This window comes from Sinohyriopsis cumingii, chromosome 3, assembly GCF_028554795.1.
Source record: "Sinohyriopsis cumingii isolate HCF-2022 chromosome 3, ASM2855479v2, whole genome shotgun sequence".
NCBI lineage: Eukaryota > Metazoa > Mollusca > Bivalvia > Unionida > Unionidae > Sinohyriopsis > Sinohyriopsis cumingii.
The window spans coordinates 47,516,043-47,536,795 of NC_142963.1; positions in this window are offsets into that span (position 1 = coordinate 47,516,043).

Genomic DNA, 20,753 nt, shown 5'->3' on the forward strand with positions numbered 1-20,753 from the left:
GAGAAGTCGTAGCATTACGTGACACTTGTTGCACGGGTGTAGTGATCAAACGTAGTCTCGGGCAGGATAAACAGGATCGGTCGCATCTCCGTAGCGCGGATCACGGTAGAATCACCCTTTCTAACCGAAACTGCTGATGCCCTTTGTATGGAAAACCCTATTTATGATCTGACGATCGACAATGATGAAGGTTCCCGTCTTAGAGCCATGGCGGATTTCAGGACACCTTTGGCCCAAGTAGACGAAACGCGAGAACAAACCCGACGAGAGAAAAACGCGTTTCAGAAATTTAAAGTCCGAGTCGATCTCCGGAATTTTGCGTGATGAATTCAAACGTGAACAGGAACGCTACGAATCCATCAAAACTATTGTTGAGAAAATTGCGTTCGGCGCAAGTAAACACTGTAAGGGTGGGTGAAGCTCGAGATTCATTTGGAGGGACGAGCTGATTCATAAGGAGCTTACCTCTCCGGAGTGTGAGATGTCTTGGCAAGTACCCCAGACATACAGATCACATGTACTTAGGGTAGGACATGAGCCTAGCATGGCAGGATACCTGGGTAAGGCGCAGACCACCAGCAGTGTAGTCGCTGAATTATACAGGCCTGATGTTAATGGCGATGTCACAGGGTTCTGTCGGTCTTGTGACGTATACCAGACAACCGTATGTAAGGGAAGGGTCACAAAAGTGCCCTTAGGACACATGCCATTAATAGATACGCAGTTAAAGAGGGGCGGTTGATATTGTAGGGCCAATACAAAACGTTACCAAAAGGAAGAACAGGAATATTCTTACTCTCGTGGATTACGCAATCAGATACCACGAAGCCGTAGCGTTACCAACTATTGATACGGAACGGGTGGCTGAAGCATTAATTGCCATCTTTAGTAGGGTAGGGGTGCCAGAAGAAATCCTTACGGATTATAGTGCCCAATTCACCTCTGAACTCATGGGTGAAATAAGTAGGCTGTTGTCTGTCAAACAGCTGAACACTACACCATACCATCCGATGTGCAATGGACTGGTAGAGAAGATTAATGATACTCTGAAACATCTGCTACGAAAAATGTGCGCGGAATATCCGCAAGACTGGGGCCGCTAGTTGTATGCAGTTCTATTTGCGTACCGTGACGTACCGCAAGAAAGTTCAGAGTTTTCACCCGTCGAGTTGATGTACGGAAGAGCAGTTCCAGGCCCGATGCGCATACTATGCAAAGTTTGGTCAGATGACGTCGAGAACGAAGAAATAAAAACTACCTACCAGTACGTGTTAGATTGCGAGAAAAACTTGAGAGTATATGCCAGATGGCACGTGATTGTAACATAATTGTAACCGAGTAGGTTTTGATTAAACGAATAACGCGAACAAAATGTGATGGACGATGGAAATTTATGAAATTAATTAATAAAAATATATATATATTATAAATACAATGATTTTCTCACGCTCTTTAGATACGATTAATCCAATCACTCTACACAAAGATTCACAAATTGAAAAACGAAATATGTTTCATGTAATCTTACGTAAGGAAAGTGAGATTCAAATAACCTCATGGACTGAAAATACGTTTCAAATAATAGTATGCAATGTAAGAGAGATTCGCATAATCTCACGTTTGGAATACGATTAAGATTAAAAAATCTCAAGGAATTCAGATATGTTTCAAATAATAGTATGTACTGTAAGTGAGATTCACATAATATATATTATGCAATGTAAGTGAGATTTCACATAATCTCCTATAATACAAATAAGATTCAAAATAATCGCATGCAATTGAAAATGTACTCAGTTGAAACATTATTTGGAACAAAGATATGCCTCTTGACACTTGTACAGTCGTATGATTCATAAACTGATGAACCACACAGTTTCACCTAGTCGTTAGGTTGGCCCACACTTGTATCGGCCTCTCACACCCTACACGGATCCACCACATGTACAGACGTACGTATACACATACGTACAGCCAGCATACATCACCCTAGCATTGGTTACGTCTACATTCGTGGCTCCACCACACGTACAGACATGTATGCACATACGTATAGACAGCACGCAGCACTAAACAGTTACAGTCAGCACTAAACAGCTACCGTCAGCCCTACACTTCTTCAGTCAGATCTAAACAGCCCTGAACATCTTCAGACAGCACTACACAGCCCTGAACAGCTACAATTAAACCAAACTGGTCATAATAATGGGTTCTGAAAAATCTTTAGATATATGCTAATAAATTAAACTCTAATAGCAACTTGTAATTCAACGTTCACAACGTTTCAAATCTGCGTCGTAGTAAATGTAACATTACACGATATGACATTAAAACCTGAATAAGATTCGCATATCAAATAAAACATGAATTAAAAACTAACCCCTACAGCTGGAGAACTCAATGGAGAACGTTAACTCCTTGACAAGATCCAAAATGACCAGTGTCTGTTAGAAATGGAATCGACCTTAAATCCATAGGAGAGTGAGTAATAGTCAGGGTAAAATACCCGTGCATATCGTGGTTTTAATGTCTCTCGTCGCAAGTAGTTTTCGACGAGATGCATGCTAGTACAGTCGCTTACCTGGAAAAACAATTATTCACTATAGGTAACGTTGTACGCATGGACAATGAAAGATGGTCAAATCGTTCTAAGGCAAAATCAAGTCATTTCTTGCCTTATTTTGTGACAGTGAGGAACTAATGAAATCGGGACGCAGATATGCCAAGTATTATAACCGCAGAGCGCGAAATAGAAAAGCTGTTTTAGGAGATCAGGTGCTACTGCTTTTTCGTACTAGAAGAAACAAGTTGCTAGTTCAGTGGAAAGATCACTACGAAGTTAAAGAGGCCAAGGGTGACATGGATTATAAAATTGACAGGAACAGTAATTTAAGGACATTCCATGCTAACATGCTTAGGTTGGACATCAAGAGACAGAAGCGATTAGAAACGCACCAAGACTTTATGGAATGTTTATCCCAAACTTTGCATCCATTGTCAGCTCATTGTCTAGTCTCACGAAAAATGTGCGCGGATCATCCGCAAGACTGGGACCGCTATGTGGACGCGGTTCTGTTTGCGTACCGTGAAGTATCGCAAGAAATTTTTGTGTTTTCACCCTTCGAATTGCTGTATGTAAGAACAGTTTGAGGCCCGATGCTGATACTACGCAAACTTTGGTCAGGTGACTTCGCGAACGAGGACATATAAACTACCTACCAGTACGTGTTAGATCTGCGAGAAAAACTTGAGAGTGCATGCCAGATGGCACATGATGAACTAATGAAATCAGGACGCAGATATGCCAAGTATTATAACCGCAGCGCGAAATTGGAAATTTGTTGTAGAAGACCAGGTGCTACTGCTTCTCCCTGCTAGCACAAACAAGTAACTAGTTTAGTGGAAATGTCCCTGCGAAGTTAAAGAGGTCAAGGATGACATGGATTATATAATTGACATGAAAAGTAATTTAAGGACATTCGATACTAGCATGCTTCAGTTGAACATCAAGAGACAAAGCGACAATGTTGAAAAAGAGGTCTTAAATGTCGTTTGTACGGCAGTCATCGACGACGACGTAGTAGACTCAGAAATCGAGGTTTCCCTTGAGTGTCCCTTGGGTGTTGCGAGGGAAGGAGTAGATCAAGTCAATGTGAGTGCGGAGATGACGTAAGACCAGTATCAACAAATTAACGCGGCCTTGAATAAATACTCGAACGTATTCACCGGCAGGCCATGTTAAACAAACTTGGTAGAGCTCACAATTCATCTGAATACATCTGATCCTATTAGAATCAAAGGTTATCCGGTACCGTACAATGCACGATAAGCTGTGGAGGAAGAGGTGAGTAAAATGTTAGATTTAGGGGTGTTTGAACCCACCAACTCTCCATATTCATCTCCCGTAATGCTAGTCAGAAAATAAGACTAGATGAACCGATTCTGTTTCGATTTCCGACAGTTAAATAAAATCACTGTGTTCGATGCAGAACCAATGCCAGATATGGAGGGTCTATTTGCGAGGTTGTTGGGCAAACGATAGATTTATAAATTGGATCTGTCCAAGGGATACTGGCAGGTTTCCATTGTTCAAGAGTACTGTGCATTGCCAGCATTTCCGACCCAGAAAGGATTGTTCAAGTTCAAGGTAATGCCATTCGGGTTAGTAGGTGTCGGTGCCACGTGTTGTCGCTTGATGCGCAAGTTGCTAAAGGGTTTAGGAAGCATTGATATCTTTGTGGATGACATATTCGTTTACACGGATTACTTGGAGTAAGCACGTGTACGTCTTGACGGAACTCTTCGATACACTCCGTAGAGCGAACCTCACAGCGCGATCCACTAAATACAGTATTGGTTATACAGATTTACATTGTTTGGGTCATATGGTCAGTGGTTAGGGACAGTTGAAACCTCGCCCTATGCGAGTAGAAACGATTAGAAACGCACCAAAGCCAGACAACAAGACGCAAGTTCGTTATTTGTTTGGTCTAGTAGGATTTTATAAAAAGTTTATCCCAAACTTTGCAGCCATTGCCAGTCCACTGTCTGATCTCACAACAGAGGGACAACCAAACAGACTAGAGTTGGGCCGCCACGAGATATAGCTTTTTGTGCGCTGAAAGAGAAACTAATCAGGGAACCTATATTAAAATTGCCAGATGTTTTCAAACCCTTTATTTTAAGAATAGATGCCTCTGATAATGGGATGGGAGCAGTTTTACTGCAAGATCAAGATAACAGTAAGTTACCCGCAGCTTATTCAAGTTGGAAAGTGCTACCTAGGGAGAAAAACTATTCCTTTATTGAGAAAGAATGTTTGGTAGTAGTGTGGGGAATTGGGAAATATCATGCGTATCTTTTAGGGAAAGATTTCTTTCTCGAGACTAATCACCAACAGCTATTGTATTTACACAAGGTCAAGGTCGCTAACGCTCGATTGATGCGTTGGGCACTGACATTGCAGCCTTATCGCTTCCGTGTGTAGGCAATAAGAGTAGTTGAAAATATAGGGACAGACTACTTGAGTAGGGCATGATTGGAAATTTCGATACATTTTTACCCAGTCTAGCAAATCAAGATTAGTAATGATTTTCTTTTACTCATATTCGTAATTGCGCAAAATGTGTCTTTTTTTTGGGGGGGGGGATGTATTGTCACAGAATAAGGCAAGAAAATAATTCGGTTTTGCATTAAACGGTGACAATGTATATTTTACTTTGTCGACGCGTACAGAGTTAACTAGAGTAGCTTGTATTTATTACCTTGACATCTAGGTACTGTATGAGTACATCTCGCTGTAGGTCGCTCGTAGCGTGATACCCATGTTTCTCGACATGCACGGGTACTTTACCCTTGGGTCTTGAACGTCTTGTTTTTTTATATATGTAGTATAAATAGTAAGGTTAACAACAAGGGGTACATCATCGCTTGGATCTTGTCACATAATGTCGTTTTTTAACCACAAAACTACAGCTATTGAGTCGGTGACAACTGTTAAAATAATTTTGATTCCATTTTACATTTATGCTTTTCATTGTGTTAGTGATATACTTATTTTCTTATTATCAAAAATTTGATGAAGCTTCGTTAGATAAAATAACCACGTGTAACACAATTCACTGTTAGAATTTATTCCTTTTCACGTTTAGGAGTTCACATGAAGTGCGGGTTTAATGTACTTTTTGTTAGTATAAACCATTAGGGACATTGATATACTGTAATGCACAAGAGGCATTTATAGAGTGGATATTTATTCATTTCATATACATATATTCGCGTATTTTGAGTATTTTGTGTGATAGCGTATTTCCTTTATACGCTTCCAGTTTCATCGATTTGTAGCTGAAACTGGTGGAGGGGGAGGTGTAGGTGAGCCAGTCTGGAACTGGTGGAGGAGAAGGTGTAGGTGAACCAAACAGAAAATGGTGGGAGGCTTTGTTGCGCCAGACTGAAACTGGTGGGAGGTGTTGTTGCGCCAGAATGGAATTGGTGGGCTGAGTAGTTGAGCCATACTGAAACTGTTGGAGGGTGAAGTTGATCCAGTATGAATCTGGGAAGTTGAGCCGAAGTAGAACTCTGATATTTTGTGGGTTTTTTTATTCAAAGTGGGAAGTTGAACCAGAGTGCACCCGGCGTGGGTCGGAACTATGATATTTTGTTTTGTTTCATTTTATATAGCATATCGGGTATATGACTCGTCGTCATCATTATCATTGGTAATTTCAGCACTGTATAGTCACCATTTCAATCCTCGTCATTATCATTGGATATATATATATATATATATATATATATATATATATATATATATATATATATATATATATATACTTCATTCTTTTGTGATTGTTTCATTTATTAATTTGGTGCCATCATCTTATCGAACAATATACAAGTCTCGTCATTCACACACATTGTTTGTGTTATTCATTTAGTCCAAAACTCACTCGGTTTCAATTCTGTTACAATGCCATTTTCAATCTCTTCATCATTGATTCATGAACATTAGAGTCGTGGCTTTGATTGCTACTTACCTTAGCGGTGGGAAAATACCCTGTCACTGAGAAGTTTTCGTTAACCTTTATAGTAAAAACATTAAGCAATCATACCTAATCTACGAACCATTCAAGATTAATGCGAAATTGTATTTTAGAAAATAAGATCGCCATAAATTTGTCTGCACAACGCAAAGACATTTTCTAAATCGCATCAATAGCTTCATGCGTGTTGTTTATTTTAATAAAATATCTGGACATAATTTATACATTCACATTATAAAATCGCACAGTCTCTTGCGTGCTCGATTAGTACATAGCGAGCAAATCCCTCAGATTATGGCCTTTCCTCATCTTTTTGAATCCAGATTTCGTTCTAGCTAGGATCCTAAGAGAAGCACTTGTACCCGAATCTATAAACATGTAGGTGAAGGACGTAACAGTATATAAACAAAGCATGAAAATCACTCACACCACTGCCGGAACACATAGCAGTTGTACGTTCATTATTGTTTCAAAACAACACCTTCATATTCGTTGACCTTACTGTTGGACCACTTTCCTTGAAATTGATGTTTCACAGATGTGGCACATAGCTGTACCAGAATTATAACATACTTTACTACTGAAATACGCGAAACTGCAGTTCTTCGGTGAAACTGTAGTTACTGATGAGTCAATGGTTGCACGTTTCATCCTATCGTACATTAGAAACTACAGACCAGTTTTATATCGCGTAATTAATTTGTGAACCAATCTCTGTTCCAGAATCTTATGTTACAGAGTAACTGTGTAGTCTACAATTGAGTGGTACGAGCAGACAAAAGAGCTTAAGTTTAACGGATTTGGGTAATATATCAGTTTTAAACAGGTGAGTACAGCAAATTTCAGTTACTATATATCTATTTTTCAATAAAATCGACGGTATTTTATCATTCCTGTATATAAAAATGACCATCTATTTTGTTTAATATGGCTTTTAAAAGCTTGCACCGACTATTGTCATTCTATTAAAATTGTGTTTGCCTATATCAGTGACTTTGTTATCATAGCTGATCCAGATGAAAAGTGATTTATCTAAGGCCATAATGAGCTGCCCAACATCAATAAAATAACAATTATTTTACAGCACGTTAGTGGAATGTTATAAGCATTTAGAGTGACGCTATCGCAGAAAAATGTCATACAAGATCACAGATAAACATCACGACATGACAGTATCATAGCATTCTTAAACAAATTAGACTTCTATACGGAACGAGAGACTGTTCTGGCCAGAGAATGTTTCTCATGCTGAATAAGAGCCAATTGTAAGACTAAAATTGTGTGTTTGAAAATGTTTTTTTGCTTTCGGTTTTCAATGCATAATAGGCTATAATTTGCGGACAGTATATCTGGAGGACAAAAAGCTGTAAAATCTCTCGGGAAAAACCACCGACTAACAAGAAGCTACTGTCAAGCTTACTCAAATACCAAAGCTGGCCGAGCTTGAGGGAAACACGGACAGAGATAAGATGTTGGTGATCTGTAAAGACGAGCGCCTTAGACTAATCGGCCGCCCTGGGATCCCTATTGGAAAATGTAATAAAGATATATTTAAATTAGAATGAAGATTTTATAGAATAGTGAGTATAAGAATTGTATTAGCGTGATGAATTTTATTTTCAGGGCACCTGCTCATACCGAACAGCTATTTATACATTTTAGACTGGATTCTTCATAGACCTTATGATAATATTCTACGTTTCTCCCTGGTATCCCACGAACTTGCATCAGATCACCACTGCGTTAGATGCCGTCTTGACGTATAGTCCCTAACCCTCCACCTTTATTTGCTACTAAGCGAAACCTCCGTATGATAAATAGAACCAAACTAATGCATGACATTGAAGAAAAACTATCAACTTGCCTACCTCCTACAGCAGAACAACTCAGTAACTGCCTGCGTTCATTGCTCGACAAACATGCCCCTGGCAGCAAGTGCAGAGTATCAATTCAAAAGCGTTCTCCATGGTATAGCAGTGTTATGGGCTAACTTGGCACTGCTTAAAGAGACCGCCGTAAAGCAGAGAGGCTTTAGCTTTCCACCAGACTCACTATTCATAAGCAAATATATGAAGCCACTAAGAAGAACGTCACAAACATAGTCCATGCAGCGAATCAGCCCACAACAGTACTAAGATCATGGACAGTTTCAGCAGCAAAAATCTCTTCGAGATTACTAACAACCTAATGTCAAGGAACAAATGTACACCATTTCCAACTACCTTCTCTCTAGTCGACCTTCCGGACCTGTTTGCAAATGTCTTTCGTGAGAAAGTAAAAACCATTAGAGATAAGCTTGACAACACGACTTCAACTGACTCGTCGTCTTCATACATTTGGGATAAAGAATTTGAGCGGCAACCATTAGTAGCATTTGAACCTGTTTCTATATATTTAGTACGTACAATCGTAATTAAGAGTGTACCAAAGTCATGTGAACTCGATCCAATTCCAACATCACTGCTGCTTGAGTGCTTAGATCCAGTATTGCCTTCACTAACTGATGGTATTAATACATCTCTCTCATCCGGGGAATTCCCATCATTTTTCAAAACTGCCACTGTAAAGCCTCTGCTGAAGAAACCAACACTCGACCATAACGATTTAAAGAACTACCGCCAAGTTTATAATCTCTCATTCATATAAAAAATCTTAGAAAACGTTGTTCTATCCCAGCTTGTATCTCATTCGAATTTAAACAGTCTTTGTACCATGTACAATCTGCATATCGCCCTTGTCACAGTACTGAAACTGCTCTTCTAAAAGTATTTGACTACATTCTCTCTCCTTTGGAAAGCGGAAAGATTACAGTCCTCACCCTCCTTGATTTGTCTGCAGCATTTGACACAATAGACCATGATATATTAATTCACCGTCTCCAGCATGTATTTGGCATTCATCATGCAGCCTTACTGTGGTTCAAGTCAACAGGACACAAATTATGTCTGCAAATGGAATACACTCCAGCCCAGTTAATATATGTTGTGGTGTTCCACAGTGGTCTGTTCTTGCACCTGTTCTCTTCATTCTATACACTCAGCCGCTTTCAACTGTCATAGATCATCATCCAGTGTCTCACCAATTGTACGCTGAAGACACCCAAATATACAAATCTAGCCACCCAACTGAAGTTGATGCTACCATCCAAGGTGTAGAGAGGTGCATTTCTGATGTGAAATCATGGATGAAATGCAACAAACTGCAGATGAATAATGATAAAACTGAGGCTATTCTGATCACAACATAAAGACTTTCTCAGTCACATCCTTTACCTCAAACAACAAATATCAGTAACACCAACATTAAATTCGCACATTCAGTACGAAACCTAGGTGTCGCTCTGGAGTACTTTCACGTTGCACCAACATGTCATGAACATATGCAAGATTAGATAACTTGAGCTGAGACGCATCAGCTCCATTCGCAAATATCTTTCAGTTGATGCCACTAAAACACTTGTGTTCATTGGTACTTTCTAGACTGGACTATTGTAACTCAATTCTGTCTGGTTCATCTCAATATCTACTCCAGAAACTTCAAAACACAGCTGCTTGTATCATCCTTAGAGTATCACGATCAGAGCACACATCCCTGCTACTATGTACCCTACACTGGCTATCCATTCGATCCCGAATCAAACACGAAATTTGTTCTTAGTGCTACATTTCACTGTCAGACTCTAGTCCAACATACCTATCCGATCTCACCCATGTGTACACACCAGCAAGATACTTACGCTCCTCTTCTGACAATCATATACTCATTATTCCCACTACGAAAACGAAGTCATATGGACAACGTTCTTTCGCATACCAGGGCCCAGCAACGTGGAATGAATTTTGCACACTGAACTTAGACACAAAGACACAGTGATCCCAGTCAAGAGTGCGCTTAAAACTCACTTATTTAGACTGCAAGAACATATGTTCCCTACCTTAAATATTTTCAGCATGTTGTTCATGTTTTTTAATTTCATTTTTTTGTTGTTGTAATAATATCATTATATGTTTTTTAATGCTATAGAAGTTATCTAATGTTGTAAAGCGCTTAGAGCTTCTAAAGATTAGGCGCTATACAAAGTCATTATTATTATTATTATTATCATTATTATTATTATTATTATTATTATTATTAATGTTATTAAACTAACAGTTGGGGTAAAATTCGACTGGTCAAGTCAGCATGTTTCCAGAACTTGTATTATCTTTTGTAAAGTTAAGTAAAAAAGTAACATAAGCACTCCATAATACTGACACTTTTAGAAGTGAATACAATTTATTCTGTTTTACAAGATTAACAAACTGATTGGAATGGTTTTTATATTAAATCTGATTATAATGGGCAGACCATGGCCAAACGAAATTAAGTCTTCGGTCAGATAGTATGTAGGCTGCGTTTATTTGCTAGTATTTGATTGGCTATCATTATCTATAATTAGGACACGTAATAGCTTGTCTGACCTTAAATGGGAGACCAAAGTTAAGATAATGTTCGACATTTAGCTGAGGTTAAAAATGTCTGTATTGATAAGCTTGCTTAAAATTCGCAATCTCAGGAACACTTGCTTGTAACAAGGTATGTTGTAGCCTTTCATTAAAGGGAGATCTACAAAGGTTTGTATAACATACGGTTTGCGAGAGCCAAACATCTCCAACCAGTATCTCTGTATTAAACTATGTATCAATGCTTATCCTCAATTCACATGAACAACTTCATAATGTTTCAGTGAAATTTCGTTAGGCATATGCAATTGTTTATTCTGGAGAATTTCATCCAGTTCTTGTTGAATGTAGTTTTGTTTTGAAAACAGAGATCATGCCGTCCACATTCACCACTAGGGAAAGCAGAAAGTGTATTCTATGGTAATTTTAAATCACTGGTACAAAATTTGCAACAAGATATACTTAAGTATGTGCGTCTTAAATTTGAATATTAAACATTTTATCTAAGGGAGCAAACCACTTTCGCAACCCAGAATGAGCCTCAGTGATTAGTGCCCTTTAACTTGCTGGCGTGTTGTGATGGATTTTTAACGTAGCTTTAACAATTGTTCAGTCATATCGCTACAATGTCTGCAATGTGGCAGTTTATAGTGATGTCTAGCACTGGGGCATCATGCCGCAGACTTGTAGCATGATGTCCCACCCAGTCACATTATGCTTACACCGGGCCGACCAGCCCTAACACTAACCTCTTAATGCTGAGCGCCAAGCGAGGCAGCTGTTAGTATCATTTTTGTAAGTGTTTGGTATGACTCGGCCGGGGATCGAACCCACGACCTCCCGCATCCGAGGCGGACGCTCTAACCACTAGGCCACCGGAGCGGTGTTTAACTTGCTGGTAAAGTATGGACGTTATTATTCAAGATGATATATATATATATATATATATATATATATATATATATATATATATATATATATATATATATATATATATATATATATAAAAGCATGTTGAAACTATTTTAATGGATGATTGATTTAAAATTAGTGTTCCATTTTATATACTGGACATAAGTAATAACAGTATGAGGACGTTTAATAGAATTGGATGCATTTAGCAAGGATTTATATATCAGTCAATAGGAGAACATCCATAGACAGATCTGCCTTGGTTGACAATTTATAAAGTTTCCATCAAAGTAAATATAATAAAGTTGGCAGATTCTTTCTATGCAGTTAAAACTGTATTAAATACACTGAGTGATTACATAGATAGACCATCGAAACAGAGTTTAGTCAGATGCAGTCACAGGTTTGATAGAATCCCTATTTAATTACAGTGCATTCCAAAATGTGGACTTGAATATGATATCTCCGTAAATGTATGACATAGCTATTGATACATACATTAGAGCAGTTAGAATGGCCGAAGAATAAAGAGGTTCGTGTTGACTTGTTGATTCCTTTTGACAGAGATGTTGATTATGTGTACAAGCTAAGTTATTTCAAACTTCTCAGATCCGCATAAAAAGCGAGCCTACATATATTTTGTCCCTCTCGAATTAATTTATCTGGCATGTACAAATGCGTTTGTAGATAGATTAGTTATTACTGGAACTTTGTCCAATGCGTGACATCATTGCTTTTGCGGCACAACTGAACATTAACGCAATTGCGAGCAACTTCGGACACTGATTTAAAAGCAGGACCTCTTAATTCTACACTGATTATTTGAACGTTTCAGCCTAACATCTTGATCATTCCAAAACCCGATTAATATCAGATATTTCCTTCCTCAGAAACTTTAATTACAATGAAAGAATAGTGACATGTAGGACAAACTGGGCATTGGTTCTTTAATTCTGAGTGATTCGAGCATATTAAATAAGGAATACTGGTTTCAGTGCCAGATTACCCGTTAAGAACACTAAGCATGTTCTTTAATAGTTATAACATTGTGGTCTAGTTCCATGACTGTCACTGGATAGAGATTTCCTGCATCCCACAAACTACCTAACTTTTGCTTCAAAAACCAACACCCTTTTTTCCACAAAATCAAACAAATAATGATCTCCATGATACAGAGTTAGTACCCAATCTTGTTTCAATTTTTAAAACCCGTCCGTGCAATAATAGCAGTGATTTAATAATCACAATTAAAATTATATTCACTGTTTCTTTTTCTAATATTCCTAGGCCAAATTAAAATTGATAGCCACTATTTCTTTTTCTAATACTCCTAGACCACCATGAAAATTATATCCACTGATTTTTCTAATACACCTAGGCCACTATTTCTTGTATGATACTCCTAGGCCATCCCGAAACTGACATACACTATTTCTTTTTATAAAATTCCTTGGCTACCATGACCATACCGATAAAGTAAACTTCCAAAAAAAGAAACACTCTACTATCAGCTCTGAGGTTATACATCTGAACCTTTAGGTTAATTAGAAGTTATGTACCCCATAAGCTAGGACTCAGGAAGATTTATACGTAACAGATAATGCAGCACTTAACATCAGAGGCCGTTAACATGATTACAGTCAGAAAATATAACTACATTTATTTAGAAAATTTAAATTAGTTCTTAACATAAAAATTACTTGTTTCGCAATAAATTCTGCACCTTATTATGGAACTAGATGGTAGCATTTAAAACATAAGAAACAAAACATCAGTTATTTTATTTAATCATTAATTAATTAGACTCTATAAATTCTGTTTTAGTTAGTGTTTATAACCACAACGCAAAATGAAACAACACATGATGAATACAATGTAAAATATTGCACTACATGTAACAAGGAAGTACATTTATTAATAATTGTTATTTATGATTCCAAGAAAGCTGTATATTTACATTTGCAAGTACAACAAATATCAAACACATTTTCAAATATAATAAACGTAGCATGTTTATATATTGAAGTGCAGATTACTTACATTGTATTAACGTATGATATAATTTTATGACCGAATCGCTTAGCTGTAAAATTTATAGCTTTCAATAAAGAAATAGAAAAATAAATGCTGAAGCCAGCAATATGCATTGTTTAGTGTCTAGAAACGATTACGATAACTTAAACACACATAAAACAACGTAAGATGTAAATATTTTCTAATTTGTATCTGAGATAATCCAATTATATAAATTATGGTGATTTTAGGTGATCTTCACAAAACATAATTTTGTTATACATAGATTAAACTATTAACTAAGGTTTTTATAGTCTCTTTAACTTGTTTCGTATCTTAGTGGTATTTTAATTGAATTTGATGTGTGTGTGTGTGCGTGCGTGCGTGCGTGTGTGTGTGTGTGTGTGTGTGATTTGGATTTTTAACGTAGCTTTAACAATGTTTCAGTCATATCGCTACGGTGTCTGCAGTGTGGCAGTTTATAGTGATGCCTAGCACTGGGTCATCATGCCGCAGAAATGTAGCATATGTCCCACCAAGTAACATTATCCTGACACCAGGCCGACCAGTCCTAACACTGACCTCTTAATGCTGAGTGCCAAGCGAGACATCTGTTAGTACCATTTTTGTAAGTCTTTGGTATGACTCGGCCGGGGGATCGAACCCACGACCGATGCGGACGCTCTAACCACTAGGCCACCGGAGCGGTTCAATTAAAAATGTAGTTTTGCCCTCCTTTATGTTTACAATAGACAAAATACGTTTTTCTCCACCAATAATCTGGGAGGGGTAATTCACTTGACTATAGCTTCCTGCCTGTTAGAACTTTGGTTCGAATGGTGCTTATAGCGAAGTGTGCCATTGAATCTAAGTGACACTCTATATGAAGACAATAAATCACGCCACATAAGATAATCTTAAGTTGGTTAGTTTCTGGAGACTGACACTCAATTGTGAAAAATTAAATAAAGATCGAAGATCATATAAAAATTTATAAAATAAGATTAATCAAATGGAATGAATATACAACATCCAACAATTCACTTTGAAGTAAAAATACAGACCAACAAAGTAATATATATTTACTGTAATATTTTAATTTTAATTCATTTTAGATCCTAGTAGTCTAATTAAAAAATACTCGTGCATAATATTTTTAATTTTTCTATCACCGATTTAGAAGACGAATGATAAGCAGACATTGTTAACATGCACGCTTATAAAAATTGCAACAACGGATAAAAATACATGTTTTTACCGACATAGTCTTCTGAAAATACACCTGGGTTGATAAAGGTAAAAAGAATGGAAACTACGAACGCGACATTTTGATGAGCGATTACCTGTAAAGATAGTTTGATGAAAAGAAAGAATTTTATAACCGAAAGGTTAACGACTTTTTTGAAAAAAGAACGTAACGAATACTTTTCCACTTCTCTGACAAAACCAAAACACAATTTGTATATAACATTTAATAGAACTCCTACGAATATAATGTCAATTGAAACAGTTCCAGATTTCATAAATGAGCATAAACGTCATTCTTTAGTCAGTGAAGGGGTTAGCATAGGCATCAAAATGTAAATCTTGACAACTTAGAAACAAACTGATTATTTCTATAATAGCTCTTTATATCATTGGTGCTGTTCTTATGAAATAAGGTCATAGTGGCTCCTAAATAACGTCAAGAACATTTCTAGAAAACCTGTGGAAGTTTCACTTTAATGAGTTGGGATGGACGCTGTGGAATTCCAGAGTTGAAATTACCGTTGACACAAGGCATTGTTTTGAAGGCGACACCAGATCCCTACCAGCAGGCTGTTAAAATAATATCAAGTAAAATTTATGAAATGTATACGATAGTCGATTTACATGATTGGATTAGTCCTGGATAAACATAATTTTTAACCAGCTGATCTCGCGTAATCATGGATGTATCTGGCGAATCCAATAATTGCTGAGGCAACATGAACGTTGTCATCAATTGATTATATTACCTTTTCATCGATGGAATAACGTGCACTGTTTAACGACGCCATGATATCGTTGTTAACTTGGGTATTGACGGGATGATCCGTATTTTCGTTCTGTGAAACATCCCCCTCAATTTCCAAGAATACATCACATCAAAGAAAAGACCTAGACTTGTACTGCACTTGATTTTCTCCTTTGTGGTTGATCCGATATCTTGTTAGAAATACTAAAACCCGTTTTGCCTTTATCCACCAACACAAGCGCGCCCATGTCAAATATTAAACATTAGGTCGATCTGTACTGTAAGTATGTATCGATCTTATTCCACCTCGAAGATCAACTATGCGCCCCTCTTGATCGACAAGGGTCAACCGATTATTATGGCATTGAAGCTACACAGGTGCTGTGGGCAGAGATAATAGCAAATCACCCAGTTCGACTGTTGGTGGAAACCAAACAGTATATAGTTATGAACGGCTACTACTCCCCAACCTACCCCCGTCGTTTTGGACCTGGTTTTGTATAACTACCTTTGATAGTGTCGCAGACTGACGCAGTACGATATCCAGTCCCTATATGCCCTGCACGCAAAAAGTGATAATTTTAGAGAATATTGCCCTAAGAAGAACTTTTCTCATTGACGACTGTCCAATGTTGATCAAATATTGTGGAGATTTAATAGCGATGACAGAACCAAGTATGGGCTCACGCTGACGTATAGAAAGTTTTACCGATCAAGAAGGAAAATGTTCAACGGTCCTCATCATTACTCGAGGAAATATCATAGAATGTTCTACCATAACCCAAGGTGTTCCACGATCTGGCAGAAATACAAGAGAGTTATTCTCGTCAAGGTCACTAAACGGTTGTGATCGGATATTAGGCCAACTGTAATAAATCCTCAACAACGCCAATGCGATCCCGATTGTGTGTGATTCCCCAGCGGTTTCAGGTGTAGACAACGTTACACTAAATGCTGGTTTCATTGATGAGATTTGTATCATCAAGGTAATTCTCGGGATTGAATTTACAACAGCCCGTTGCATCGCATCGTAGGTTTCGGCAAAATTACGTCCGAACGCTTTTTCATTGGTGTTGTATAAAAGATGTTGTTGTTGAAGGGTTTAAAGCCAGTTTATGCACAAGATAGGCTATACATGGCGGCCGGCATAACTGGTTGAGGAGGAACCCAGGAAAACCCAGGAAAGACCCACGGACCTACGAGAAGCTACTTGCAAGCTTTCTCACATACCCACATTGAACGAACCCGAGACTCGAACCCGCGCAGACAGAGGTGACGTAGCAGTGATCCGTAACGGTGAGCGATTTATACCGGTTGTACGGATGTAATTTGTCACATGCATAATTCATATCCTAAAAAGTGGATGCATCAGCGCATGATATGTTTTATCTATCATTAATGTCATTGGTGAACAATTGCTTACAATTCGATGCTGCCTCTTTAATGACTTCGAGTACGTTTATGCCCATAAGAACTGATCCCGCAAATGTTTCAAGTCAATCCGTGAGGTCGTTAGGGTCACAGTCCATTAACGCCCTCTCCTTGCATTGTTTGTTGCTGTGTTTCAAGACAGCGCTAATGTCTGTTTCCATTTCTTTAGATGTGCGAAATTGTAATTGTTTTGGTTGTTGTTTTCGTGATACTTTTGGGTTGTTGTACATGTGAATGTTCTTGTTTCTCGTATGCACGTTTTCGTTCATCTTAGGCATGTGTTTGCTTCACCAGAGCCTCGACAAGAGTTCTTCTTGTCTTTTTCGCTTTGTTTCTGTTGCTGCTGATTTTGTCTTACAAATTCTTTTATTCGTTAAGGTCTTAAAATTACTCTTATTGTTGTCTTAAAAGTTATCTTTGTTGCTGTGGTTGAAGGACGAACAGTGTCATATATTCTCTCCATAAAGTTCAGCTTTTTCAGTTATTCCACGCATTTGCTATATAATGATTCCACCGAAAGGCGGTAGCTCATTTGTTTTCACCAAAATACAGTTTTAGGCCATTTTTAGGCCAATCAGTGTTCACATCTATTTATCACGCATCTCTGATGGTAATTTTACTATGTAGTCTTTCCAGTTGTCAGGTAAGCAAAGAGTGACACGTTCAGATTCGTAACGATCACCTGTCGAGCTGTTTCATAAAGGTATTGTGAATCCATGGCGTTGTAATTTACAACCTATTCTTGTTACATCTTAACCAAATCTCCTTAAGAATAATATCTGCATTAACTCCAGAGAAGGCAGAGCATTGCAACACCGATCTGAGTCCACTAGTCATATTAGAACGCAGTTGTCGAGCGTCTTTGCCTGGATTCTATGTGTGTAGGATAATTGACATGTAGTTTTCTAATTTAAATTCAGACCCACTACGACGGTGTTTTGTTCATTGTGACGTTGCGTGCCTGCGATTACGTAAGTCAAGAACAAAGGAATTGGTTAGAAGCCATGTATATATGTTAGACCCCGCGCTATAGTGAACCTGTTCGTAATTGTTACGAGAGCCTACTTTATTGGGTGCCAAAAATCACATTTGGACGTTGAAATCTTTGTTCAAGAACAAAGGACACTTATTTGCGTTGTAAATCTCACCACGTTAAAATACGGCCATAGCATTGTCTGCTAAGTTCAATATAAATAAAACAGGGTAGAATCGATATCCAGTCGGAATTGAGAGATTGTGTGGTCACCAGTTCAATCCGAATTTATCTGAGTAATTTAGACTTAAAACTTCAGTAATTGTGAAACATCGTGCTGGCAAGTTAAAGCAATAACTCCGGGAAAGCCACTCGTAAATTGGCGGGAAAACTTAGAAAATTCTAAGAAAAGACAAAGCTTCGTAAAGGAAGCTTTTAGAGGACAGACTTCCGGTGTGGTTTAGTCCCGAGTCTCTAGGAGAGAGACGGAATAGAGGCTAGTGGAGAGGTCGATTGTGAATCTAAGGCTAGTCGGAGAGCAGAGTCAAGGAGGAGGAGGAAAAGGAATCGAGGAGCAATTGGAAAAGAAGCAGTCTAGGAGAAGGCGTTAGGAGGGAAGTCGGAAGGAGAAAAGAAATTGGTGGGATAGGAAAGATACAGATAAGTGGAAAACAAAGACAGGTGGAAAAGAGATCTCACACTATAAATCAAAGGATGCAATAAGCTAGCACTTGGTCGAGAGGAAGAAGAGTGACTGGGAAATTATTATCATTTGAATATTGAATTGTATTAAATTGTTTTTCTTTTGAATTTCACTTTTTGTGTTCTCAATAATTGAATTGTCGGCATTTCTGACTGGGGGCTCGGAGCCGTATCTCTCTCTATCACTAATTTCACTCCCTACAAAATCGAACCTGGGGTGGGACTTCTATGGTAATTTAAATAACATATTGGGAGCACCCCTCCCCAACCCTACCAAATGTCACATTAATCCTGACGATGTTTCGTTAATTCTCCCAACGACATCTGTGTTCATCTTCAAACACACCTATTAATGCAAGTATATCAGCTCTTCTTGCAACTCATAACAAGTTGTGTAGGCTGTTGAACTGTTGTTATACAGCAACGTTTGATGTACCCACAATCGCTTTTGTATTAACAACGATGATGGATTATGTGGGACAGCAGCTTGATCTAGAGCAATTATAGGTCTCAATAACGCAAGTATGTCAGGTTTTAGCATGCGACTTAGTATTTGTATTCCACGCTGTTGTGGACTTTCTTTAAGCTATTGTGTAATTTGTGTTAGGCGAAGTACAGTTGGGGTGCTTATATAATGGAAAAACGTTCCTTAATTAGAAAATCCATCAATAATTTGTTTTAATCCAGGCTATCATTTCGTCAGGGCAGTGGCAGATGCTTTATCGGCTCGAGAAATGGACGCACCCGCCCATCCACGAGTCTCCTGCTGCCTTGCAGGTCGGATTTGTTTAGCCAAAGGCTTAGGGAGTAAACCCTATAAGAAAATCCGGAGTGGAGACCCTAAGGCAGCTGGACGATGTACTACATCCCCTTCTGACATCTCCTTGGTCTGGAGAGGGATGGGCTCAGCCAGGCGACTTTTGCCCAAGATACACTGATAATGGTGGACAAATCTGAACTTAACCATATCGGATCGGTCGTCGGCCGGGTCAACAAGGACCGCGCCTGCCGTTGTCCACCAGGACGGAGGTGACAAGTGTGCTACTGGTACTTTGCATTAAATCAGAGCGCGAGACAACATCGCCATCGCCACCGTTAACATTAGAACTCTGGCGCAAATTGGAAGACTCCAAGAGTTGATACATGAGCTGGAAAACTACACATGGCACATTCTGGGAATCTCTGAAGTCAGATGGAAAGGGCTAGAAGAACACCAAACTGAAGATGGGCATATATTCTACTATAGTGGAGAGTTTGACAAGTCCATAAATGGAGTAGGCTTCCTTGTAAACAAAGGCATCAAGGGATCTGCGCTTGAATAACGCCCCATATCTAACAGAATCATTTCCATTCGTCTGAAAGCATCTCCCCTTTACATCACAATTATCCAAGTCTATGTTCCAACTACCGATCATGATGAAGAAATATAGGAGTTTTACAACAAAATCCAGGATATTCTAAACATGGTCAGTAAAAAAGACATACTCATCATCCAAGGAGACTGGAATGCCAAAGTTGGCAAAGATGCTCTGCGACGATCATTGTGGAACTTCCTGCAATGAGCTTACCAGTGAAAGTGGAAGACAGCTGCTCGAGTTTGCAAGCTACAACAACTTGGTACTTGACAACACCCTGGGCCAACATAAAGCCTCACGATGCTGGAGATGGCACACACCAAATGGAACCCATCACAACCAGATCGACCACATTCTGGTTCAAAACCGTTACAGATCTGGCATCAA